The sequence below is a fragment of the Nipponia nippon genome, unplaced genomic scaffold (assembly GCF_047370975.1).
Source record: "Nipponia nippon isolate SJK-2023a ecotype South Korea unplaced genomic scaffold, ASM4737097v1 scaffold_6, whole genome shotgun sequence".
Lineage (NCBI taxonomy): Eukaryota > Metazoa > Chordata > Aves > Pelecaniformes > Threskiornithidae > Nipponia > Nipponia nippon.
In genome coordinates this window covers 22,487,651-22,514,564 of record NW_028262380.1, presented here as the reverse complement: position 1 = coordinate 22,514,564, position 26,914 = coordinate 22,487,651, and positions in this window count along the sequence as shown.

The window sequence follows — 26,914 nt, the reverse complement described above, 5'->3', positions numbered from 1 at the left end:
TGTTTGCTTGCTTTATAGGCTGGGGAAAACTTAACTGTTTGAACTGTTAAAATATGCTAGATATATAAAATATAAAAATAATTACATGTATGAAAAACGATCTTGTATACACTAATACTGACTGCAAATGCAGTGCGAATAGTAATTTCTTTCTCCTTGCAGTTCAGTGAATGTTATGTGTACAAAGACAAAAGAGTACAAAGAGCAGACCATTTGTTGTAAACAGTCCTTGGCAAGTCAGAAACTTGTTTTATGACTCTGTTCCCCTTGACATATAGTTTGCAAGTCCTCAGGCAGTACCGTACTTCCAGCCTTTTTGTTTAAGTGCACAGAGTGAATCATACAATGGGAGAGAGTATGCTTTTCCAGAAAAGTGAATTGTAAAGTTTAACTCAACATTTCATGTATAATCACATACAATACATAGTCCAATGAAAGTCTGCTCATGATACCAAAGAAATACAGGTAAGTACAATAAATAATGAATATGTTTTGAAATTATTTCAGTGAAACTGCTCATATGCTAAATGCTGAAAACTCTAAGGCTTGCAAATCTGTGGGGAGGGGCTGTCTAATCAACAAGAGAAAAACCAATTCTTTTCCCCTGTTTTCTTGCTCTTCTTTTTTAACCAGATAAAGAACTGAAGCTGTGAGATTTTGTCCAAGGTTACACAGATCTCTGGCAAAGTTAAGAAATAACTAATGTGACCTAATCCAGTGTTCAAATACTAAAATCATCCATCATCCCAAATTATACTTTAAGATAAATCCCACAGTTAAGTAAAACTAAGTCTCTGCAAAAAATTCTAAAACTATAATTATGACATTCTAAAATGCAACATTGTCCTTCTGTAAAACTCTTTAATATCAACAAATTTCACAAATAACATCACATAATTGATTGCAGACAATATATACAATAAAAGTATCCAATAATTCTGTTTCTGATTTTTTTATTTTTAGTTTATAAATTATTTACTACATCACCATGTTATAGATCTATATTTCACATGAATATTCCTTTCAGAAACATTTTGAAAACACAGAGAAATCACTTAGGTAGCAAGCCTTTACTTCCCTGAGCTCTGTGTATATACTACCTGACTTTGCAAGGTGGGTTTCTACACTTAAAACTTCCATCCACTTCTCTTTACCTATTAAAGCTAAAAAATTATTTGCAGTCAGTACTAGTAAATATTTTCTGAATGTAGCTGTCCTTAACCCTGTAGAACAATCCAAGGCCTCATTGGCAGTTTCAGTCAGCGTACAAGCTTTCTGGACAATGATTTCTCAAATTATGTTGATTTTAACTTAGTGCCTTTAAAGCTTTGAAAAGATAACAATGCTGCTCTCTTATCTGTTCTTCCTTTTATTCTCCTTGTGGTTTCTGCTAAGGAATGTCATAAAGTCTCTGACCCCAGTGGGCTCTGGGGCCTGGGGATTCCTCTGTTCCAGCTGCTGGAGCCCAGCGAGACCCAGGGGTCTTCAACCCAGGCTGAGGGCCATAGCTGCTGCTTTTTCATTTGCAGGTCCAGCCAGTGGTGAGGCTAAGTGTGGATACAAGACACATGCACAGAGGACACTGACATGGTCGGCTACACCGACTAGCGCAGACAGGGCACTGCCCTGGGGCACTAGCATCACCAGCACTCATGGAAAAGACAAGCACAGACAGCCAAGTCCCCTTCCTCCTCTTCAGCTGTTAGAGACTGAAGCACAGTACTGAAAGTACACCCTTGACACTCTCTAGATTCACAAGCGCATGCACAATCATGGATTCCCTGGTCTGTCTGACATTCCTGCCTGGAGCCTGGGCCCATCTTACCTGCTCCATAGGTCTTCTGCTTACCAACTGGTCCAGCTTGGTATGTGCTAGCAAACACTCATTCACTGAGACACTCATCTTACAGGAACCCCCCCACTCACAGGTCTCCCCAAATACCTGCACAGGCCTTCTGCCTGGCTGATAACGCTGCCTAGATCTGTGGCATCCTCCTGAATGGTGGGTCCAGTTTCATGTTCCGTAATGAACAGATGCATAAACTCACACTCATCTCACAGGCACACTGCACCCTGGGGTGCCTCACCCACCCCTGAGAAAGGTTCTCCTACATGCTGGCTAGCTCAGCTTGAAGTTTGGTAACAAATTAAATATGCGCACCCCCACACATTGGGTTAGGGTAAAATACTGTCCTGGTTACAGCTGGGATAGAGTCAATTTTCTTCCTAGTAGTGGGTATAGTGCTGTGTTTTGGATTTAGGATGAGAATAATGTTGATAACACACTGATGTTTTGGTTGTTGCTAAGCAGTGTTTACACTAGTCAAGGACTTTTCAGCTTCCCATGCTCTGCCAGCGAGGAGATGCACAAGAAGCTGGGAGGGGGCACAGCCAGGACAGCTGACCCAGACTGGCCAAAGGGCTGTTCCATACCATATGGCGTCATGCTCTGTATATAAACTGGGGGGAGTTGGCAGGGAGCAGTGATCACTGCTCGGAGACTGGCTGGGCATCAGTCAGTGGGTGGTGAGCAATTGCATTGTCATCACTTGTTTTGTATATTATTATTATTACTACTATTTTCCTTTCTTTTATTTCAATTATTAAACTGTTCTTATCTCAACCCATGAGTTTTCTCACTTTTACGATTCTCTCCCCTATCCCACCAGCGGTGGGGGAGCGAGTGAGCAGCTGTGTGGTGCTTAGCTGCTGGCTGGTGTTAAATCATGGCACCCACCCAGTGCAGGGCCCGAACCCATGACCCTGAGATTAAGAGTGTCATGCTCTACTGACTGAGCTAGCCAGGCTGGAGGTGATCTATGGTGACCTGAACAATGAGCAGGTGTCCAAAGATCCAGATGAAGTCAGGTACACACAACCCACATGGTGGAAGTTTGTATGGAGCACAGTCTGAGGCAGGAATAAGCCAGATTGTCTTCCCCAGCATATTTTTTGTGTGCACTACAGGGACTTTATCCCCTTCTACAGTATGTAAAAGTTTAGACCACCCTGTTGGTAACACCCAGGCACATGGTCCTTGGGACCTGCAGTCCCAAACCAGTTGCTAGCACAGATGCACCAACCCTGTCATGCCTGGTCTGACTCCAGTTACTGGCCCTGAATTCGCTCTCTTGGTCTCTCCAGTTGCAAAACACTCCCTAGTAAGTTTTGCACAGTCCCACAGGCTCCTCACAAATATCTGTAATACTTGTGATCATTTTTTTTCCCTTCTTAATCAGTTACAGATTCATAGAATCATAGAATGGTTTGGGTTGGAAGGAATGTTAAAAATCATCTAGTTCCAACCCCCCTGTCATGGTCAGAGACACCTTCCACTAGACCAGGTTGTTCGAAGCCCCATCCAACCTGGCCTTGAACACTTCCAGAGATGGGGCATCCACAGCTTCCCTGGGCAAGCTGTTCCAGTGCCTCACCACCCTCACAGTGAAGAACTTCTTCTGTGTATCTAATCTAAATCTACCCTCTTTCAGTTTAAAGCCATTACCCCTTGTCTTACCACTATGTGCCCTTGTAAAAAGTCCCTCTCCAGCTTTCTTGTAGGCCACCTTCAAGTACTAGAAGGCCGCTACAAGGTCTCTCCAGAGCCTTCTCTTCTCCAGGCTGAACAACCCCAACTCTTTCATCCTTTCTTCAGAGGAGAGGTGCTCCAGCCCACTGATGATCTTCATGGCCCTCCTCTGGACCCGCTCCAACAGGTCTATGTCCTTCTTATGTTGGGGGTCCAGGCTGATCCTCACCAAAGTTATGCCTGGAATTTCTTACCAGCCCATCAATTTGTTGTTGAAGAGTATTGGTCTTTGTTAGTGTTCATTTTATCAGTTGTCTGTCAATCAGGTGTGTGTCTCTGTGTTTTGTTTATCACTTTCCCTGTTACTTAAAACTCCCTTTGAACTGAAAAGGTGCTTTATCTGATAACCTTAATGAAGCAGGTGTTCTCACACTCCACTTCCCCTTACAGTTTCCGTAGCTGAAAATGAATCCTGGACATGTGAGGGGACAAAAGAGTGCAAGGGAGACCGGTGCCAAAAACATTTTTCCTTTACTGATCGAATGTGTTATCATGGTGCAAGACCCACCTGAAAAGAAGGCTGTTCTGAAAAGGGATGTGCTTCATATTCAGTTTTCAACTTCCCCTACAGCAGCTGCTTAAGGGAAGAGTCTAAGAAGTAAAAAATTGTACAGTCATCCGTCTTTTCTTACTTATTCCCAGATTCCAGCAACCAGAGCCACAGTCAGATTATCATTTTTAGTAGCCTTTTTTTCATAGCATACAAGTTGCAATTTGGGCTTGCCAGTATTTTTGGACAGCATATTTGCTAGTCACATGCTTTCCCAAGCAGCGCACTGTTTGTGGATTTCTCAGCAGTTTAATCAGGAGTATCTGTCAATTAATTGCATGCTTATCTGCCCACGCAAACAGAGTACCTGCGTATTGAATTTTCCCTTTTTGTTCACTTTTATCTGTTTTCAGAACAATGTATGCTATAGCTGTCACAAGAATTTAACAAATTCTAAAACATATTTACTCTTTAAATTTTGTTTTAATGCCAGTATCCTCGTTTGCCATTCTACACTTTCATCTGCTGATTTTCCATGAATAAATCTAGGTTTAACGTGAGTTTATTTACATTCTATTTTCATCACCTTCTTCAATAATTCACCACATATATTTTTTGCTCTCTGTGTGAAGTACAAAGTAATTTAATCTTGATTTCTGATTTTAATGTTAAGTTTCCTGGTTTTAGAATCTCTTACCACATTTCTGTTTAATAAGTACTGTAGTTTAATGACTGATAAAATCAGAAATATACTCCTTTACAATTACGTACTTGCATTACTCTCAGTAGAGCTTCACTGGCATGTAGTAACGAACGGAGATGAGAATGATGCCCTGGAATTTTAAAGGACCTTTATTGAATTACTATATATCTGTATTATATTATTGAATTATTGTATTATTCCTGATGTTTTCACAAAGTTGGTGGTTTATTTGTTGTATATTTTCCAGTATTTTGGCTCACTTACTTAAGTAATTTCTGCACAGCAATCAGAATTATATTTTTTCATACAAAATGAAACTGGCATTACCTAATTTCATAGAATCATAGAATGGTATAGGTTGGAAGGGACCTTAAAGATCATCTAGTTCCAACCCCCCTTCCACTAGACCATCCGCTTGGCCTCCCCTTCCACTAGACCTTCCTCATAGGAGAGGTGCTCCAGCCCTCTGATCATTTTTGTGGCCCTCCTCTGGACCCGCTCCAATAGGTCCATGTCCTTCTTATGTTGGGGGCTCCAGAGCTCAATGCAGTACTCCAGGTGGGGTCTCACTAGAGCAGAGTAGAGGGGCAGAATCACCTCCCTCGACCTGCTGGTCATGCTTCTTTTGATGCAGCCCAGGATGCCGTTGGCTTTCTGGGCTGCAAGTACACATTGCCAGGTCATGTTGAGCTTCTTATCAACCAAAACCCCCAAGTCCTTCTCTTCAGGGCTGCTCTCAATCCATTCTGCACCCAGCCTGTATTTGTGCTTGGGATTGCCCCAACCCATGTGCAGGACCTTGCACTTGGCCTTGTTGAACTTCATGAGGTTTGCACGGGCCCACCTCTCCAGCCTGTCAAGGTCCCTCTGGATGGCATCCCTTCCCTCCAGCGTGTCGACCGCACCACACAGCTTGGTGTCATTGGCAAACTTGCTGAGGGTGCACTCAAATCCACTGTCCATGTTGCCGACAAAGATGTTAAACAGCACTGGTACCAATACAGACCCCTGAGGAACGCCACTCGCCACTGATCTCCAGTTCAACATTGAGCCATGGACCACAACTCCTTGAGTGTGAACATCCAGCCAATGCCTTATCCACCGAGTGGTCCATCTGTCAAATCCATGTCTCTTCAATCTAGAGACAAGGATGTCATGAGGGACAGCGTCAAATGCTTTGCACAAGTCCAGGTAGATGACATCTGTTTCTCTTCCCTTTTCCACCAACACTGTAACCCTGTCATAGAAGGCCCCCGAATTTGTCAGGTATGATTTGCCCTTAGTGAGGCCATGTTGGCTGTCACCAATCACCTCCTTATTTTCCATGTGCCTTAGCATAGTTTCCAGGAGAATCTGCTCCATGATCTTGCCGGGCACAGAGGTGAGGCTGACTGGCCTGTAGTTGCCTGGGTCTTCTTTTTTTTCCTTTTTAAAAATGGGGGTTACGATTCCCCTTTTCCAGTCAGCGGGAACTTCACTGGACTGCCACGACTTCTCAAATGTGATGGATGGTGGCTTAGCAACTTCATGCACCAGTTCCCTTAGGACCCATGGGTGCATCTCATCAGATCCCATGGACTTGTGCACCTTCAGGTTCCTTAGATGGTCTTGAACCTGATCTTCAGTGCGCAGTTCTTTATTCTCCCAGTCCCTGCCTTTGCCTTCTGCAACTTGGGCTGTGTAGCTTGAGCACTTGATGGTAAAGACTGAGGCAAAAAAGTCACCAAGTACCTCAGCCTTCTCCATATCCAGGGTAACTAGGTCTCCCATTTCCTTCCAGAGTGGGCCCACATTTTTCCTAGTCTGCCTTTTATCACCAACATAGCTATAGAAGCTTTTCTTGTTGCCCTTGACATTCCTGGCCGGTTGCATTTCTGTCAGGGCTTTAGCTTTCCTAACCTGATCCCTGGCTGCTCAGAGAATTTCTCTGTATTCCTCCCAGGCTACCTGTCCTTGCTTCCACCCTCTGTAGGCTTTCAGTTTTCTAATTTCCTAACAAAATTCTCAAAACTGAAATCTTTTTAATGTTTAATACAACTGTGAGCTCTTGGCTCACAAATTCCACCTTCATTGGTTTCCTAGGATACCAACACACACGCGCAAACAGAAAGCAGCACACAAAAACAAGGGAGAAAGCCCGCAGCACTTCCACTTTTTTGAATCCTTTCAAACTCTTTGTGTTCTCACAAACATATCAATGTTAAGAGCATGATAAACCTTAAACAAAACAGCTGGTGATGGGCTTAAACTATAACTCCTATCTGTGTCATCTGTAAAGGCAGACAAATTTCTCTTGAGAATTCTGAAGAGAACAATTGAAACAAAGAATAAGAGCTTTTGCACACACTGCATCATGACTTTGGAAGAATGAAGCAGGAGTAGCTTATAAAAATTAATTTCAAGGCACTGCTTTAATAATAATTAAAAGAAATGGGGAGATATTAACTGACTCTAGCTGCTAAAGTGGTAGCCAATAAGTAAAAGGCTATTACAGAATGCATTATGGATGCTTGATGGGGGACATTTAAAAAAAAATGCATTTTCAGCCAAAAGCAAAGTTGACATTAATCTCTCACCCCACAAATGTCCCAATGCACACATGCTTGTATACACACGTGCACAGGAATTTAGACAATAGCTACATAATTTTGAAAGAAGTAGAACTTACAAAAATTTATTAATGAGTCAGAGTGGACAACTCACAGTTATAAAGTTGGAGTGCAATGATAGATGAAGAAAAGAGAATGAGAGCTTTCGACATGTAAACCTGGCATGCTTAAATAAAGATAATGGTGACACAGATGCTGGAATGTTTTATTCAATTCTGTTATCCTCTTTTTAAAAGGAGATAGCAACCTAGAAAGAAATGTAAAAAAGAAACCCTAAAATAATGCAAGAGCTAGAAAAAATTCTGCATGGCAAGAAATTAAATGTACTTAGTCTTTGTAGTTAATCCAAAGGAAACCAAATGAAGACCAAAAGGTGAGGTGACTCGATTACAATGTATAAAAGCCATCATGGGAAGGAGACACTTTATACTTAAACAGGAAGGTTTAGCAATAACCAAAAGCAGAAAACTGAGGTTTGGCAAATTAAAGTAGGAAATAAGGCAAAAAATGCTATTAACAGAAAGCATGATTACCAATTCAAACATGATCATAAAGAAAGTGATAGCTCTTAGTCTCACTACTTCTCAGATCAAGATTTGTGGGATATTGTTCTTGTTCATAGTTATTTTTGTGTTTGACTGTAACATAAGTGAAATTCAGGAACAGTGACATATAAGATCATTAGATAAGTTTTTTGTTCTTCCAGAGCTGAATGCCACAAATCTCTGACTTAATGGAGATCTGACTGTACTTATACCCATGTTGCAACATCAATAATTTTGATGGTAGTTTAATTTAAGGAACTTGAACCATACTTGTTAAATATATTTACAAATACTCTCAGTGTTTCAATTTTATTTCAAAGCTAGTTACTTGTTACCAGGTTACTAGAGCTTTCATAATGTAGGAAATAGCTTTGATAAAAGGTAGGGCGGCTTTCCAAAAACGGGAACCGTGAGTGAAATGCTGGCATAGGGAATTTAATGGATATTGTAATGTTGACTTAATTAGAACAACATTTCACCCATCTTTTGGATAGGTAGACAGAACTAAATTGAGAAAAGACTGTGTGAGAGAAGGGAATAAAAACTTGTTTAAGAAAGCCTAAGATTTAAATGAAAACAGCATATAGAACAGCAGAAATTGTTACAGTGGATTTTTTTATGAAAAATGATCATAGAATCATGGACTTATAGAATGGTTCGGGTCAGAAGTGATCTTTAAAGGTTATCTGGACCAAACCCCCTGCCACAGGCAAGGATGTCTTCCATTAGATCATGTTACTCAGAGACCCATCCAGCCTGACCTTGAACACTTCCAGGGATGGATCCCATCAATCGCTTCTCTGGGCAACCTGTTCCAGTGTCTCTCCACCAGCATTGTAAAGAATTTCTTCCCTTATATCCAATCTAAATCTACCTCCTTTTAGTTTAAAAGCGTTAGCCCTTGTCCTATCACTACAGAACATGGTAAAAAGTCTCTCTCCATCTTTCTTATAAGCTCCCTCTAAGTAGTGAAAGGCCACAATAAGGTCTCTCCAAGACTTCTCTTCTCCAGGCTGAGCAACCCCAACTCCCTCAACCTTTTTTCACAGGGGACATATTCATAGAATCATAGAATCATAGAATGCTTTGGGATGGAAGGGACCTTTAAAGGTCATCTAGTCCATCCCCCCCTGCAATTGGCAGGGATATCTACAACTAGATCAGGTTGCTCAGAGCCCTATCCAGCCTGTTCTTGAATGTTTCCACAGATGGGGCATCTACCACCACTCTGGGCAACCCGTTCCAGTGTTTCACAACCCTCATTGTAAAAAAATTTCTTCCTTATATCTAGTTTAAATCTACCCTCTTTTAGTTTAAAACCATTACCCCTTGTCCTATCGCTGTTGGCCCTGGTAAAAATTCTGTCCTTATCTTTCTTATAAGCCCCCTTTAAGTATTGAAAGGCTGCAATAAGGTCTCCCTGCAGCCTTCTCTTCTCCAGGCTGAACAACCCCAGCACTTTCAGCTTTTCCTCATAGCAGAGGTGTTCCATCCCTCTGATCATTTTTGTGGCCCTTCTCTGGACCCTGTCCAACAGGTCCATGTCCTTCCTCTACTGAGGACCCTAGAGCTGGATGTAGTACTGCAGGTGGGGTCTCACCAGAGCAGAGTAGAGGGGCAGAATCACCTCCCTTGACCTGCTGGTCATGCTTCTTTTGATGCAGCCCAGGATGCAGTTGACCTTCTGGGCTGTGAGAGCACATTGCCGGCTCATGTCCAGCTTTTCATCTATCAGTAGCCCCAGGTCCTTCTCCTCAGGGCTGCACTCAATCCCTTCATCCCCCACCCTGTACCGATACCAGAGATTGCCCTGACCCAGGTGCAGGACCTTGCACTTGGCCTTGTTGAACTTCATGAGGTTCACACAGGCTCATTTCTCCAGCTTGTCCAGGTCCCTCTGGATGGCATCCCATCCCTCAGGCGTGTCAACTGCACCGCTCAGCTTGGTGTCATCTGCAAACTTGCTGAGGGTGCACTCGATCCCGCTGTCTGTGTCATTGATGAAGATATTAAACAGCACTGGCTCCAGTACAGACCCCTGAGGGACACCACTTGTCACTGATCTCTATCTGGACATCGAGCCATTGATCACTACCCTCTGGATGTGACCATCCAGCCAATTCCTTATCCACCAAACAGTCCACCCATGAAATCCATATCCTTCCAATTTAGAGGGAAGGATTTTGTGGGGGACCGTGTCAAAGGCCTTACTGTAGTCCAGATAGATTGCATCCATAGCTCTTCCTTTTTTCACTGATGTAGTCACTCCATCACAGAAGGCCACTAGGTTAGTCAGGCAGGACTTGCCCTTGGTGAAGCCGTGCTGGCTGTCTTGAATCACCTCCCTGTCCTCCATGTGCCTTAGCATAGACTCTAGGAGGATCTGTTCCATGACCTTCCCAGGCACAGAGGTGAGGCTGACAGGTCGGTAGTTCCCAGGGTCCTCCTTTTTACCCTTTTTAAAAATGGCTGCAATATTTTCCTTTTTCCAGTCCCCAGGGACTTCACCTGACTGCCATGACTTTTCAAATATCATGGAGAGTGGCTTAGCAACTACATCAGCCAGTTCCCTCAGGACTATCGGATGCATCTCATTGGGACTCATAGATTTATGTATATTCAGGTTCCTCAGGTGGTCGCGAACTTGATCTTCTCTTATAGTGGGAGGACCTCTGTCCCCCTGATCCCCATCAAATGGTCCATTGACTTGGGAGGTGTGAGGAGAGAGGTTGCCAGTGAAGACTGAGGAAAAGAAGTTGTTGAGTACCTCAGCCTTCTCCTCATCTGTTGTTACCAGCTCACCACTTCTGCTCTTCGGAGGGGGTACACTTTGTTTAACCTTCCTTTTCTGGTTAACGTATCTGTAGAAACCCTTCTTATTATTCTTCACATCCCTTGCCAGGTTCAGCTCCAGCCGAAACTTGGCCTTCCTGATCCCATCCTTACACAACTGGGCAGTGTCCCTGTACACTTCCCAAGATACCAGTCCCTTCTGCCACTGTCTGTGCATTCTCTTCTTGCCCTTTAGTTTGGCCCACAGGTCATGGCTCAGCCGTGCCAGCCTCTTCCCTTCCTTGCCTGATTTCCTGCACCTGGGGATCAAGAGCTCTTGTGCTCTATGGAAAGCGTCCTTGAAGACCTGCCAGCTCTGTTCTGCTCCCTTGTCCCTGAGGGCCATTTCCCAGGGGGTCCTGTTGGTTAACTCCTTGAAGAGCTGGAAGTTTGCTTTTCTAAAATTCATACTCTTCACCTGACCTTTACCTCTCCGGACTGTGAACTCTACCAGTGCGTGATCACTGCAGCCGAGTCTGCCTCCAATCCTGACATCACCAATGAGCTCACTTACATTGGTGACCACCAGGTCCAGTACTGCATCCCCTCTGGTAGGGCTATCTATTACCTGGCTTAAGAAGTTGTCCTCCATGCACTCCAGGAGTTTCCTAGCTTGCCTACCGCCTGCCATGTTACTTTCCCAGCAGATGTCAGGGTGGTTGAAATCCCCCCATCAGGACAAGAGCCTGTGAGCATCAAGCTTCCTGTAGTTGAAGAAAAAAGGCTTCATCAATAGAATTATAGAATCATAGAATCGTCAAGGTTGGAAAAGACCCTTAAGATTATCGAGTCCAACTGTTAACCCAACACTGCCAAGTCCATCTATACCATGTGCTCGAGCACCACATCTATCCGTTCTTTAAATATCTCCAGGGATGGAGACTCAACCACTTCCCTGGGAAGCCTCTTCCAATGCCTGACTACCCTTTCAGTGAAGAAGTTTTTCCTAATGTCTAACCTAAACTTGCCCTGGTGCAGCTTGAGGCCATTTCCTCTCATTCTATCACTTGGTACTAGGGAGAAGAGACCAACCCCCACCTCGCTACAACCTCCTTTCAGGTAGTTGTAGAGAGCAATAAGGTCTCCCCTGAGCCTCCTCTTCTCCAGGCTAAACAACCCCAGTTCCCTCAGCCACTCCTCATAAGACTTGTGCTCTCCCCTTGATCAGGTGGCCTGTAGTAGACCCCAACCACAAGGCTCCCTTTGTTGCCTCGGTCTCTAATTCTTACTCATAAACTTTGAGCCTGCTCATGGCTGTTCTTCAGGGACACTTCTTCACATTCTATCCGTTTCTGGATGTAGAGGGCAATGCCTCTGCCCCTCCTACCTCACCTGTCCCTTTTGAACAGCCTATAGCCTTTGATAGCTGAACTCCAGTCATGGAATTCGTCCCACCAATTTTCAGTGGTGGCAACTAGGTCATAACTTTCTAACAGCACGGTAACTTCCAGCTCCTCCTGTTTGTTGCCCATGCTGCGTGCATTGGTATAGAGGCACTTCAGCTGGGCTGTTGTCTGTGTCGCCTTGGAACAACACCCCTTTGTTCCCTTGAGGAATTTCTCTGATATTTCCCTGTTGGCTCCTATTACCTCAAGAGTGCCCCACTCACATCTGTAAGACTTTGACTGTGCTGCAGTGTCTCCAGCATGCCTCAGATCAACAGGCTGAGGGCCCCTGCTAGCATCCCATCCCCGGCTAGTACCCTGTCCCTCTAACCATGGCGTGCCATCCCACCCCTTGTCACAGGCAAACCTGATATCGACCCCCTCCCCCTTCAAATCTAGTTTAAAGCCCTGTCAATGAGCCATGCAAGCTCCTGAGCAAAGACCCTCTTCCCCCTTTGAGACAGGTGAACCCTGTTGGATGCCAGCAAACCTGGTGCTGTGTTCCAGCCCCCTGATAATTTTCATGGCTCTCCTCTGGACCGGCTCTAACAGGTGCATGTCTTTCTTGTGGTGAAGGATACCTAGGCAAATGAGAGACACCAGAAAAAACTAACAACTGTGTTTCACTTAAAGAACAATAGCCCATCATCTTATCACTGAATAATATGAACATATTCGAGATTAGAGTCCCCTTTCTGATCATTATTGTGCTACCATCTTAGTGTCATTTATTGTTTGAACTGGTTTTTAAATGCATAACATCTATGCCTTTTAGTAGCAGCTAGAGTTTCAACAGGAAAATTACTGCAGGTTGGACCCAGATGGGTAAGAATCAAGTTAAATGGCCTGGAAGCTTGACTTATATGAACACTTATGTTGTCACTATAATTTCAAAGATCTGTTTTTGTGTTTCAAAACAGCTGACAGCTTTACACTGTGGTACAAGCCACTCTTCTTTTGACTGACACTTAGTAACCCTAAGAAGGCTGTGAAGTCTTTTGTTTTGTTTACAAAAAGTCATTGTTTCTAGTTGATTCATTGATGGGACTTGGGAAAGATAAGCTATTTTTTCCCATATGTTGCCAACCCTTATTATTCATACCAAGGCGTGTTCAGAATCCTCGCTTCTGATTATCTCTTTCAGGAATAAGTAGCTTTCTCTGATACTAAAATAAGCAAAAGTAAATATTATTTTCAGAATTATCAGAGGTGCTCAATGGCCATTCATAGGGAAAGATTTCAAAACTGCCCAATTCTTACTTATTTCCCAAATAACTCACAGCTTTTGCGAAGAGTTGAGCTACACAGAGTTTGAGTAAGTGGCTCAGTAAGGACCTCCTGCTCAAACTGAAACATGCTTTAACTTGGTCAGCCCTGAACTGGTCAGGCAGTTGGACTAGATGATCGTTTCCCTTCCAACTGAAATAGTCTATTCTAGTCTCTTACTGTCTTACCAAACACAAGACAAAAATGCATAGGGAATTGAAGCAGGGACACACATCTCAGGAAGAATATAGGGATACTGTCTGGGAGTGTAGGGATGGGATCAGGGAAGCTAAATCACAGCTGGAGCTGAGTTTGGCAAGGGATGTGAAGAACAATAAGGGCTTCTACAGGTACATTAGTCAGAAAAGGAAGAATAAAGAAAATGTACCCCTTCTGATAACTGAGAAAGGCGATCTGGTGACAATTGACATGGAGAAGGCTGAGGTACTCAACAATTTCGTGTTGCTTGTGAGAAGCAGAAAAGGCCTTGAATCTGTGTAAGGACTGCTTAGCTGTAATGAAAACATCCCTGTATTATCAACACTGTTTCCAGCACAAATCCAAAACATAGCCCCATACTAGTTTCTGTGAAGAAAATTAACTCTATCCCAGCATATTCTTCACCCCTTATTCCATACCATTTATGTCATGTTCAGGTCCTACACTATCCAATACGTTCTCATTACCCACCACCCCCCTTCCCATCCTTTGATATAATACACAGATATCATTCCCTTAGTCTATGCACCACCCCTGTGAAATATCCATAAAACACCCATAAAATTTCCACAAATGTCCACAAAATACCTACTGAGTTCATTTAGTCCATGACTTTGGGCTCCATCTGTGATGGCAGTCAGTCAGGACAGGAGATGTGGTGTGTTGTGTGGAGTTACTGGGCACCAAAACCAGCTCAGGTTGGGTCACTGCTGCACTTGCACTGCTTCTTGTAAGGTTTGTCCTCCATTGGTTCAGGTGGTTCCTGCTATAGTCATTCCTATAACATGCAACTCAGATCATGGGTTACAACAATTTAAAGGTATTTCCATTACAATCTCCACCCCTGGTCCGTTTGGGCAGGTTATAGGGTTTAACATTGCAATTAACTCCTCCCCTTGCCCCTGCTCCAGCTTGGACTTATCGACAGATAGTCCACCCTTAGGGGTGTACCTGCCTCAAGTGGAGCCGTATCTATGAGCCACAGTCTCTTCAGGGTATACCTGCTGTGGCATAGACTTATCCACAGCCACAGTCACTTTGAGGTGCACCTGTTCCAGTGTGGCCATCTCCATGGGCCACAATGCCTTCAGAGATAGACCTGCTCCACATGGCCTTACCCACAGCCACAGTCCCTCCAGAAGTAAACCTACTCCAATGTGGCCTTACCCATGTCTGCAGTCCCTCCAGGGGCGTACCTGCTCTGTTGTGGGCTTATCCATGGCATGGCCACATGCTTTGAGGTGCTCCTGTTATCAAAATGTTCCCAGGCACAGCAGAGTAAGACGATAAGCAGTACAGCAGTACGGCAAGCAGCAAAAGCAAAAAGCAGCCACTAATGAGCACTAGACTCTCTTATACAGTAAGGCAAGCGTCATGGAAAGCACAGAAGCCTGCCCATTAGTAGCTAAACAGCAATAACAGCTATAAATTCGATCTAGCACATTCCAGTCAAATACCTTTCAAGCCCCATGTTGGGCACCAAAAAGGACTGTTGTGGTTTAACCCTAGCTGGCAACTAAGCACCACACATCTGCTCGCTCACTCCCCCACAGTGGGAAGCAGGAAGAGAATCGGAAGAGTAAAAGTGAGAAAACTTGTGGGTCGAAATAAAGACAGGTTAATAGGTAAAGCAAAAGCTGTGCGCGCACACAAAGCAAAACCAGGAATTCATTCACTGCTTCCCATTGGCAGGCTGGTGTTCAACCATCTCCAGGAAAGCAGGATTCCATCATGCGTAATGGTTACCAAGTAACCTATCCCAGCCAAAATAAGAATTACTTTACATGTTTGAAATCTGTGTGATTGCAGTACATAAATGTGCATGTATGTATATATGTCACTCACTACACTTTTGCATTTAGGATGTCAGGTAGGTTTCAGCTATATAGATAATTCTAGATATTTTCCAATATTGAACTGATCAGTTAGATTTTACCATCTCTAATACAGGGCTACAATTTAGAATATACAAAAAGAATACAGTCGTGCTATACAGCACTGTCTAATCACATTTATGATTTCTGGAATTATGGCATAACACTAAGTAGTGGCTAACATGACAAAAAAGCAACAGTTACCCATTTATGTTAAATTCTTTTATTCCTAGAAGTTGGAAACAAAATTATGATGTCTATATATGAAATAATATTGTTGATATGCATGTTTGCCAGAAATAACAGCTCTAGATAGAGAAAAAATACTCCTATAATACTTCAGGTAGTTTTGAACATGTGAGTCTTGCTTCTGTTTCATGAGAATTATACAAAGCAGATACGATTTCTGTGAATTAGGAAACAGGAAAAACTTTCAGAGTACATGTTTGTTTTTGAATTCCATAGCATATAGGCTAATCAGAGTATATGTGTTTTGTGTGTATGATTGTGGAGGATATATATACATATTTATTTAAATTAGCTTGTCATTAACTGTCTCCATTATTGAAACTGCTGTTCAAGTTGAGGTAACTTCTTTTCCAGTGATATGAATGAAGAGATTTAGCCTATATTTATTTATTTATTTTTTTTTTGCCAGGATTTATATGTTTTGAATTTTATTTGCAGGGAAATTTGGCAGCCTTTTACAATTATTTGTGAGTTGAATAAAAATATATGGATTACACTACGTTGGGAAATTATCATGCCTACATAGTTTTAATAGTAAAAAAAAAAAAAGGAAGAATATTGTAGTTGGTCAGTCTTATCTCTGTTGTTGTCCCTTTCTTTTCTGATGCAGCTTTGTGCAAAACGAATCAAAAGGAAACAACATGTTTTGCACACATGGAATCTGCAGTATTATGTATGTATATATGTAACCTCAAGGGAAACAAGAGTCAGCAATAAGTCAGAAGGGATATGGGTAAGCACATCACATGTGAGGGGAGCTAAGATAATTCCTGGAAAGGATGAATAAATGATCTCAGGTACTTCACATCAAAATCTTGGGGTTTAAAATAATTTTCAATGTCTGTATCATACCTTGTTACAGTATGCAAACCATACATACACCATCACCACAGTGGAATACATCAGAAACTTTATTGTCAACTGTTGACGTATACATAAGGAACGCGATTTTTCTTTTCCCCCCCTTGTCTTAATAAGTAAAAGATATTCCTGAAGTATTCCTAATTACTGCTGAGTGTAATAACATGTTTAAAGTTAATCTTATACTTTAACATTTTGTTAGGATGGAGGTGTAAAAATTAATGCTTTTTGTGAGCAGACTGTTTTCTGTGAGAACTTGTTTCATTTGGCACAATTTTCACATTTGGGAGTGAATGATGAAGAGGATTACTGGAAAAGGACACAGAGCCTTGAGGGCTAAAGCATTTGAAATCTGCCTTCTGCCATAGAGTTTTTATGTGATGCCAAGGAATGTTTTAACCAAACATTTCATAGTTGGTCACTAACTGCATATTTTTCTGTCTTTTGGGCACCCAATTAGATACCTTGGAACTGGCAGTGAAATAAAGTGAATCGAATGTTAGGACCGATTAGAAAAGTAAAAGAGGCAAATTGGAGAGCGAGAACAGCATTTTATTTCCTAAACCAGTCTAATGTGGATATTCATTTAGAATACTATTTACCTCTGTTTATTCATTCTGAGATTCAAAGAAAGATAACAATGATGACCGAAGTTATGGAAAAACTTCTGAGCAGAAACTCTTTGAAGGTTAGAGAAGAGACATAAGAATTAAATTGGATTCAAAATGGCAATATACTAAGAAAATTTCATCAAGGGAAGCTAATTAAAATGGATATCACATCAAACTCAAAATATTCCTGAGCCCAATACCAGGAAGCTAGGTGATATTGCAAGTATGCTTGTACATTTCTTACACACTAACATAGGCACCCAGTGTGGTTCAGTGACAGGCAGAACACCAGGCTAGGGAAACTTTGACTTCTAGCCAATCTCTACTATGACAAATTTTTAAAAATAACTGCATAAATTCTGAGTTCTTATGGTAGCAACTGAATCTTTGGGGACTGGCCTTCAGACATACTTTTTCAGACTGAACATTGAATACTCTGAAAGCATCGGGTTCTGCTCACCTTAAGCTGGATGTCCAAAATTAAATGAAATTCGTTGTCTTGAAATCCCTGGATTGGATCTGTTAAAGGCACCACCACTCAGGAGATCACAGTGTTAAGCCAGCAAGAGCCCTGTTTTTTAACAGAATGTGTATCCCTGTAAAACATGTGGGTAAAATTATGTACCTGAGGACATGATTAACAGAAATTCAGAAGAACAGATGAGGAGCTGTCAAGTAGAAATGCAACAAGATTGTGTGTGTCTTCAGGAAAGGAAAAAAAAAAGCATGATTTTTCAAAGACATTAAACTCAAGGCTGGAGAAGGTATCAGAGTCCTGAGGGCACTACCAGGCCTGATTGGCCTTGCCTAGCCCAACCAGAGGCCTTCCCCCACTCTCCCCACAGCCCAGGACCACATTTCAACCCAGCTTGGAGCTGTCAGTCCCTGCCCCAGGGATGATGTATGTCCTGGTTTCAGCTGGGATAGAGTTAATTTTCTTCTTCTTAGTAGCTGCTATAGTGCTGTGTTTTGGATTTAGGATGAGAATAATGTTGATAACACACTGATGTTTGGTTGTTGCTAAGCAGTGTTGACACCAGTCAAGGACTTTTCAGCTTCCCATGCTCTGCCAGGTGCACAGGAAGCTGGGAGGGAGCACAGCCAGGACAGCTGACCCAAACTGGGCTATTCCATACCATATGACGTCATGCTCAGCATATAAAGCTGGGGGAAGAAGGAAGATCTGGACATTCAGAGTGATGGCATTTGTTTTCCCAAGTAACCATTACACATGATGGAGCCCTGCTTTCCTGGAGATGGCTGAACACCTGCCTGCCGATGGGAAGTAGTGAATGGATTCCTTACTTTGCTTTGCTTGCATGCGCGGCTTTTCCTTACCTATTAAACTGTCTTTATCTCACCTCATGATTTTTCTCACTTTTACCCTTCCGATTCTCTCCCCCATCCCATTGTGGGGGAGTGAGCGAGCGGCTGTGTGGTGCTTAGTTGCTGGCTGGGGTTAAATCACAACAATGTAGGAGTGCAAAGCTCTAGCACTATCTCTGATTTTGTCTCCTGCATTGATATTGCAGGTAGCTTGTCTCCAGTGCTCTGTCCTGGATGGACCCCTTGGTTCCCATATTTGATTCTCATCTGTGAAGTCTGTCCAGCAAAAAGTACAACTACACTTTTGTCCTCTACATTTACTTACAATGACTTAGTAACTACATTTCTTAATGTAGTTGTTTAAAGCCTGAACCTAGATCTCTGTTGTGATTATACCTTCAATGATTATAGTTTCAATATAGGATGAAACAAATAAGTGAGACGTCAGAAAAAAAAAAAATGAAAATGAGAGGCCAGTCACACATTTATAAATGTTGTCTCTTAAACACTTTTCTGACAGTTGCTTGTATGAGATCTTGTCTAAGCTGAAATAGTTGGCAATCTTTCAACAGCAGACCATCAACTGTTGAGACTCTAGAAAATGTAACTCTATTTTTCAATTGTTTCTGATCTTGTTTCACTTAGTGCCTAAACAAAAATCAGAGCACAAAATGTTAAAAAATCTTTATGCTATTTGTGCTTTGAGAACTAGCTTGTTAAAAACCGTACCATATAACTGCAGTCCAGATGACTTCTTAATTGTCCATACAGAAACAGATGTATGCATGAACCTATATCTGTGTAATTTTAGTCAGCTTCATTGGAAAACTTGATTTAATTTATTTGTTCCTTTCCAAAAACCTTCAGTTTATAGCAGTTGTCCTAACTTTGTCTGAATTATAAAGGAAAACTCCTCTGATTCTGGTGACAAAAAAAATCACCATTCATTTTTTAAATAATAGTAGGAAATATGGTCATAGGATTCAAATCTGGAAAAGTGATAAACATGGAATAATAATATTGAAAAATGAATCATTATAGACTGATACTTAAAAAACACCACAAGAGATATTTAAAGGTTACATGATGCCAAAATAAAAGTACCTACACTGATCCCCTGTATCCTCTTTAATGATAATTACGATTAGCTATTGTCCTATTCCAGCTTCCTTTTCCCCCATCTTAAAAAGTTTTTATCGGTGAACAAAAAAAAGCTAAACAAAGTTTCCTCAAAATAATTTTATATGGTACTTGTAATTTGCTCATAATTAGGCATCATTTAATGTATCAGATCAATGCTTAAAGGTGAAATAAACTTCTACTAAAACTCATACTCTCCCTGGTTGACAACAGCTCCATGGAATGACTTTCTGGCTATCACTTTGTGATTTGGAAAGTTGCCCATAACTACAATAGCAATTTTTGTTCTCATCAGTCTTCAAGGACAGTCTGTATCCGTTGCACAGTCATACACTAACAGGAGACTGTCAAGTGTTTTAAGAATGAGTTCCATATGTTTTTTCATTTACTGTTAAGAGTATATTCCTAGGCTCTTGAAACAAACTTCTTGCTACCTGTTCAGTGTCGTCTCCCCCTCCCCTTTCTTTTGATGTAACAACATATGAATGATGTCACCCACCGTTCCAGCTATACAGGTCTGGAAACAATACTGATAATTGACTTCCTTTGCTGGGTCTATGCTTGAATGTTAATGAACATTTTGTTAATAAACTTTGTCAGGTTCCCTCTAAATATTGACTATGTTTTGGAAATTATTTGCTAACTAGCAACAACAGAATTTTACAATTAAAAAAACTTACATTTAAGAATGTACTTATCTTTTAATTTAAAAAAACAATAAAAATATAGAAACTTAGGTGTAAATTCTTCTTAGCCTTCTCCATTTATTTAAGGTTCAACACTGAGTAGTTTTTTCTTGTTATGAGTCTTAAGACATGTAGTGTTGTCTGCAGATTATCTAAGTATACAGGTCCATATCTTTCAAAGCACTTGCACACGGTTTCATTGCAAAGTTCCTCTGAATACAGCAAATGATTTGTTCTGTACCTTTACATACGTAGGACCTACTGAAAAATCTGCCTCCTTTACGACTGAATGAACTGGAAGTTTTGTCATTTGGTATCTCTGCAAGCTGAAGCCTTAAATTTGTTACTTTGTGAGTGTGACTGTCACAGTTTCAGAGTTCCGTATTTAAGTAAATAAGTGTGCTGCTTTGTTTACTAAAGCCTGATTTAATGCCTACTGAATTTTGGGGATACTTATATTCTGATAGACTCAGGAACCTAACACAAATCACTGTCCCTGTTGTGCCACAAAAAACCACAGGTCGATCCTGAAGAATTCACAATATAATTTTAAAGAAGATGGAGCATGCAGGTGAAACAGAAGCTTTAAAGGAGGGTAGATGGGAGGAATGACAAAATAAATTATAATCAGTATGAATAATTTAATCCACCACTGTGGATTTGTACAATTAAGTCTTCCTTTCTGTAGCTGCTCTTCAGCTTAATTTTCAGTGGCCAAGTGATTTCTTTTATTTGTAACAGGAGATGGACGTATTAAGAAGTGTCAAATCTAAAGGCAGCAACACTGAAAAGAGGGAATTAAATTAATGGTTGTAGTCAGAACTGCATGACATAATATCTCAAAATCAACCTGAACATAGAAATACAAGGTTTGTGGGGTGACATACCATCGTTTATTTTAACATGTAGCTAAAAAATTGAGATAATTTGGCAGGAAGGAAAAAGCACAGCCACAACATTAACAGCAGGTCTGTTTAAAGTGAACATTGTTCATTTGTACCAAATAACCCTGTAACTATTTAGTAGCTGTTAGAAGGTAACTTTAGGTAATGACATAAATTACGAGTGACACAAGTGTTTTCAAGTTACTAGACTTAAGATCAGCTGTCTTGCAGGGTTTTAGATGCCATGACATGTCATTTTTCAAGACAGAAAAATAGTATGTAATTTACCCTCTCACTACATAATATTTGTCATTCAAAAATGTCTTTGTCATTTCAGGGTTCTCTGTTGCAATTCAGAGGTATCACTTTCCTTTTTTGTCAGGACTGGAATCAGATAATATTTATTTTTTACATTCAAGATGATCCCTTCTTATTGTTCATATAACTGTAGTAATTAACATAGTTGTTGCAGTCAGGTACAGACTGATCTGATAGTTTAAAGATAGGATTGTGATGTCAAGATAGCAGTCCTTTGACATGCTTACTGCTCCTCGTGAAAAGGAGCTGCTATTCAGTCTGACTGTTTTTTCTTTTCTTTTTTTACTGTGTTTTTTTGTTTGCATTTTTTTTTATAAACCATCTTCCGTAGTCTGCCATCTTAACTGCTCTAGGCAGAAGTGTGGTGCTTAATTACAAAGTGTCATAAATTCATATGCCATTTGTAACTTTAATAGTAAATTGTCAGTGAGATTTGTTCTGCCAGCACTAGGGCTGTGGAACATTGAAAGCAAAATTTCACAAGTTAATGGTCTGCCCTTTTCTGACAGCACACCGAGCTTTCACACTATTAACTAACACTTTGCTTCACTCAACCACTGAACTGTTGACAAGAGCACTTTAGCAAGTCTGAACAGCATAAAAAAATCAAGTAAATCAAAAGCCAGTTTGGAATGAGGCAGAAAAATAGAGAAAAAAGATGAATCAAAGGAAAAATTTAAAAAGGAAAACAAAGGAACTTGATACGCTTTAATAACCCTTATCAATAATACATCAATACAATGAATAATATCTGTTATAAATTTTCAATTTTAGAATAGTTTTTTTTCTCAATACCGAGGAAACAATCATCAAATAGTCCTGAATTATTTCAGATTAGTTTAGAGATTTGATTCTACATAAATGCGATCATGCTTGTTATATTGAACTAGTTTTGAAACATGAAGAAACTCCAAAATTTTCCCCATGGAGATAACTAAATTTGACAAAAATTATTCACAATGGAAATATTGATTCCTACAGGGATTGCAGAAAGAGATCTTTTAAGAGCATGAAAAAGATACTAACATTTTTCATTAATCAATAAAATCACGTTTAGATGCAATCATGAAAATATGCTTTTTGCAAGCACAGTAGGTTACTAACACATAGAATAGAGCTCTTTAGGTTGAGACAATCCATCTAGAATTGTATGTAAGTGTATCATTATCTGTTAAATATATGTGCATATACAGATTTGTTTGCTGATCACAACTTACTCATATACAATGGCAGATCATTGAGAAAACCATGTATGCAATTTTCTCAAGAAAATTCTTGGACATAAATGAAACCTAATTCTTGTCCAGCAGTGGAGGCAACATAATATGAAGATTTTGGTGAAGTGGAGGATTCAGACTTAATTGTGTATCAAAAGTAGCACATCAGAAGTCGTCTGTAAAACAAACCAAAGTTTCTGATCCACCGCATGGAATCTTGTGAATATAAATATTAGGAAATGCACCTACTTCTTAGTTAAGTGATCTATATACTCAGATTTTTGGCAGATGTTCCCATTCATGTAGTCAGATTTAACATTTGCTTTTAATCATGGTTCATAATGTTTTATTTGCCATTGCATCAAGCAGAATTTCCTACTGTCTGAAAGCATGTTGTAATATTGCACCTGGTTTCAGTGAGATGCCTATGTTACGCTGAGGAGAAACTTAACTTCCTAACAAAATTATTTGTGGTTCTGCCTTCTTATCTAACCATTGTAATTTTCTGTAAATCGAGACCAAGAATTTGCTGCAAAGCACTATGTTGATGGGTTTGGTGCAGCCCATTCATAGTTCAGTTCAAAGAATTAAAAAGCATTTGAGGGTAAGGAAAATAGTAGCAGCTTTTTCATTTATATTATTTCAAAACTTCAGGTTTGCTAAATTTTGACATCTATATAGATGCCTTAGAATCCTTATATCAAATAATAAAGTGGAACAATATAATTTGCAAATTAATAAAAAATATGAATGATATCATGAATATGACAAAGGATTAACCTTATAATTGCCTAGGAAAGCCAAGGGGTCACAGCTGCCTTTCACAATTGCAAAGCTAAGCCACCATTGTGAATAAAGCTTCAACAACTGCTAATGCTGAAGACCTCATATGCAGTTTAAATACTTAGTACACATTTTTAAAGGCAAGTCACAGCAAGACAGATGCCAGAGAAATGGGAAAATGAAATGGGACGTAGGTGGGTATGAAGAGAGAACAGTGACAGAACAACCAAAGGATAAAAAAAAAAAAGGCAGTTTAGCTGTCACTCAATATTTCCTGTGAGATATTAACAAACTTGTAGATCATTACTTTCTAGTAGTTTGGTCTTTGTCCCATTTGCCTCAACTACGTGGCTCTGGAAAGAATGTACACCATTAAAGTTGGTATTTAGTGATATGAAAAATTCTACTTCTTAACATCCTCTTTGGTTGTTCAGTCACAGACACAAAATATTTCTGCTTTGCTATCCTCTGTCCACTTTTTTACTTTTCAGGCAGAATTCTTCATTTATTTCTAAAAATTTTGATGCAAAATCACTAGACAAAGAAATGAGAACATTACTGATGACAGCAAGCAATTTAAAACACTTACATTTAGCCCTTGAGAAAGCAGGTTTTGAGATAAACATGAAGACAATATTACTGTCATAAAATCAGACAGCAAAGAAAATAAAGGTTGAAATAAAGGTAGTAAAGTTAACAAATATATAGACATACAACATGAACACACAGGTAACTTTGGAGAGAAAGTAAAGAGATTTCTTTAATCAGTTTGATATTGAATGTGGAGAGACCTCAAACTGAACAAAATCCCTTAGCTCTGTTTAAAACAGTAAGACTTTGAAAAAGTCATTCTGCATACATAGAGAAATGTGTTAATCCTCTAAATAGTGTTGTTTAGATGATTAAATCTTTAAAAAAAGACAGAGAAAAAAATATTCAAAACGCTAAGGGAAGCATTGCATGATAGAGGACTGAAAAATTATTTCCTTATTAGATATACCCCTGTATTGTCTGAGGGCAATGTTCTTAAATCTGTATTCTTTCACATTCAATGCATCAAGTCAAAGTTAGTAGAGAAGACTACCTTTGTAACACACTATGAGTTAGAATTAATGTAAGATAGTAACATTTACAGTCTCTGATCTGACTAAAATATGACATTCCCTTGGAAATTCAACTGTGCTTGAATAACAGTGTAGAGATGAGTGAAATTGTATAATTTTCTACTTGCATATGAGTGACTGTAAGCAATTTTTAAGTAACTTTGAATATTTTTGATGCATTATTGGTTGCTCTTACATATAGTAATAGTGTTTGATGTAATTTCATATATTATTGCAATTTTTTTTCCATTTGAAACAGTGAGCCTATCTTCTTTTCTTCTCATACTAGGTGATCTTCTTGCGCTCACAATACAAAGGTGCTGTTTACTTTTCACAGAACAGTCCAACTGTTTCATTACGTTCTCTGATTCTCTGTAAAGGGGTTAACCCAAGAACTGTTGGTTCCATGACAGAAAAAGAGAATTCTAACCTCTTATTACCATTTATATTTGAAATCTTTTGGCTTCCTTGTATACAATCATGTAACAAACAAACTTCTGTGGCCCAATATTTAATTGTAAGATTAAGAGAAACTTACTGTACATTTCTTATTTTTTGGTGAACACTTAATTTTGTGATCTAGTGATCCAAAATGAAAGTTTAATAAATTCATTACATCTCCAGAAAACCCTTATTTCTCCAGAGGTCAAGTAACCAGTAGGTCATAATGTCAAGTAGTAAGTTATGTTCAATGTTTTAGAACAAATTAAATAGGCAAGAAATTATTTCTGATTTTTTGGGAGCTGACTATGAAAGATTTATGCACAACCAAAAAGAACACATTTCTATAATTATGCTTGTTAATGATGTTTGCATTTGCATAATCACCACAATGCTTCCTTTAATTTTTGCATGTTTCAAATTTTTCTTTCCATTTAACAATTTCTCACATTGTTTGTGGGGCAGTGTGGTGAATTAATCCTGGAACATTTGCATTTTTCTATAAGTAGCATTATGCATTGCTAAATAAATAAAGTGAGGAGAAGATTGGGGGTTTTTTTGCCTGTTTTACTAATCATTTGATTATATGCTTTTCTGTTACACTTCTTTTGTTTGTTTGAAGAAATAGCTCCTAGGCCAGAAGCTTTATGAATCCTCTCAGAAACATCTGTAAGGAGACTTAATTGAAATAATATTCCTCTGTACAACACTTTTTTTCTTCAATAGCTTAGAAAAGTCATTCCACTTTTCACAATACTTGGCCAAAGTGATAAAAGAAAGCATAGAAAAAAGTAGAAAGAAAGAAGTGTTTATAACACTGATTTGCATACAAACAACTGAATCATAAGAAAAGACTAGAGACATTTAGATAAGAAAATCTCTCAGAAAGAATGGGCAGGAGAAAATCCTTCCTTAAATTTAAGAGGCCTGTGGTGAGGTGTGTATCTCATATTGAAGCTACAGAGTATGTTGAAAGTGCTACTGGAACATAACAATCAATAATAGTAGAAATGCTCTATTCTGGAACACAGGTTACACATTAATGCAAAATTAATATAAAAACCATAATCACTCTAATTCTACAAGGTATCAGGTATGGTTGACAGATTTTTTTCCCAACAATCTGCAAGAAAAAGAAATAACTGTGCATATGCTATACATAATGTGAGTTTATACAGACTATGTACTTATGACAGTAACAGAGAAGAAAATTATAGCAAACATAGAAAAATGATCCTAAAAAAAGTCAGAAAAGAGGCAGAGAGAGGAGAGGAGAAAGGACTGAATGGAAAACACGTCTGCTTTAAAAATATTAGAATCATAGAATCATAGAATTGTTTAGGTTGGAAAAGAACTTTAAGATCATCAAGCCCAACTGTTAACCTAGCACTGCCAAGTCCAAAACTAAACCCTGTCCCTAAGCACCACATCTACATTTCTTTTACATACCTTCAGGGATGGGGACTCAACCATTTCCCTGGGCAGCCTGTTCCAGTGCCTGACTACCCTTTCAGTGAAGAAGTTTTTCCTAATATCCAACTTAAACCTCCCCTGGCACAACTTGAGGCCATTTCCTCTCATCCTATCTCTTGTTACTTGGGAGAAGAGACTGACCCCCACCTCACTACAACCTCCTTTCAGGTAGTTGTAGAGAGCAATAAGGTCTCCCCTCAGCCTCCTTTTCTCCAGACTAAACAATCCCAGTTCACTCAGCTGCTCCTCAGAAGACTTGTGCTCTAGATCCTTCACCAGCTTTATTGCCCTTTTTTGGACGTGCTCCAGC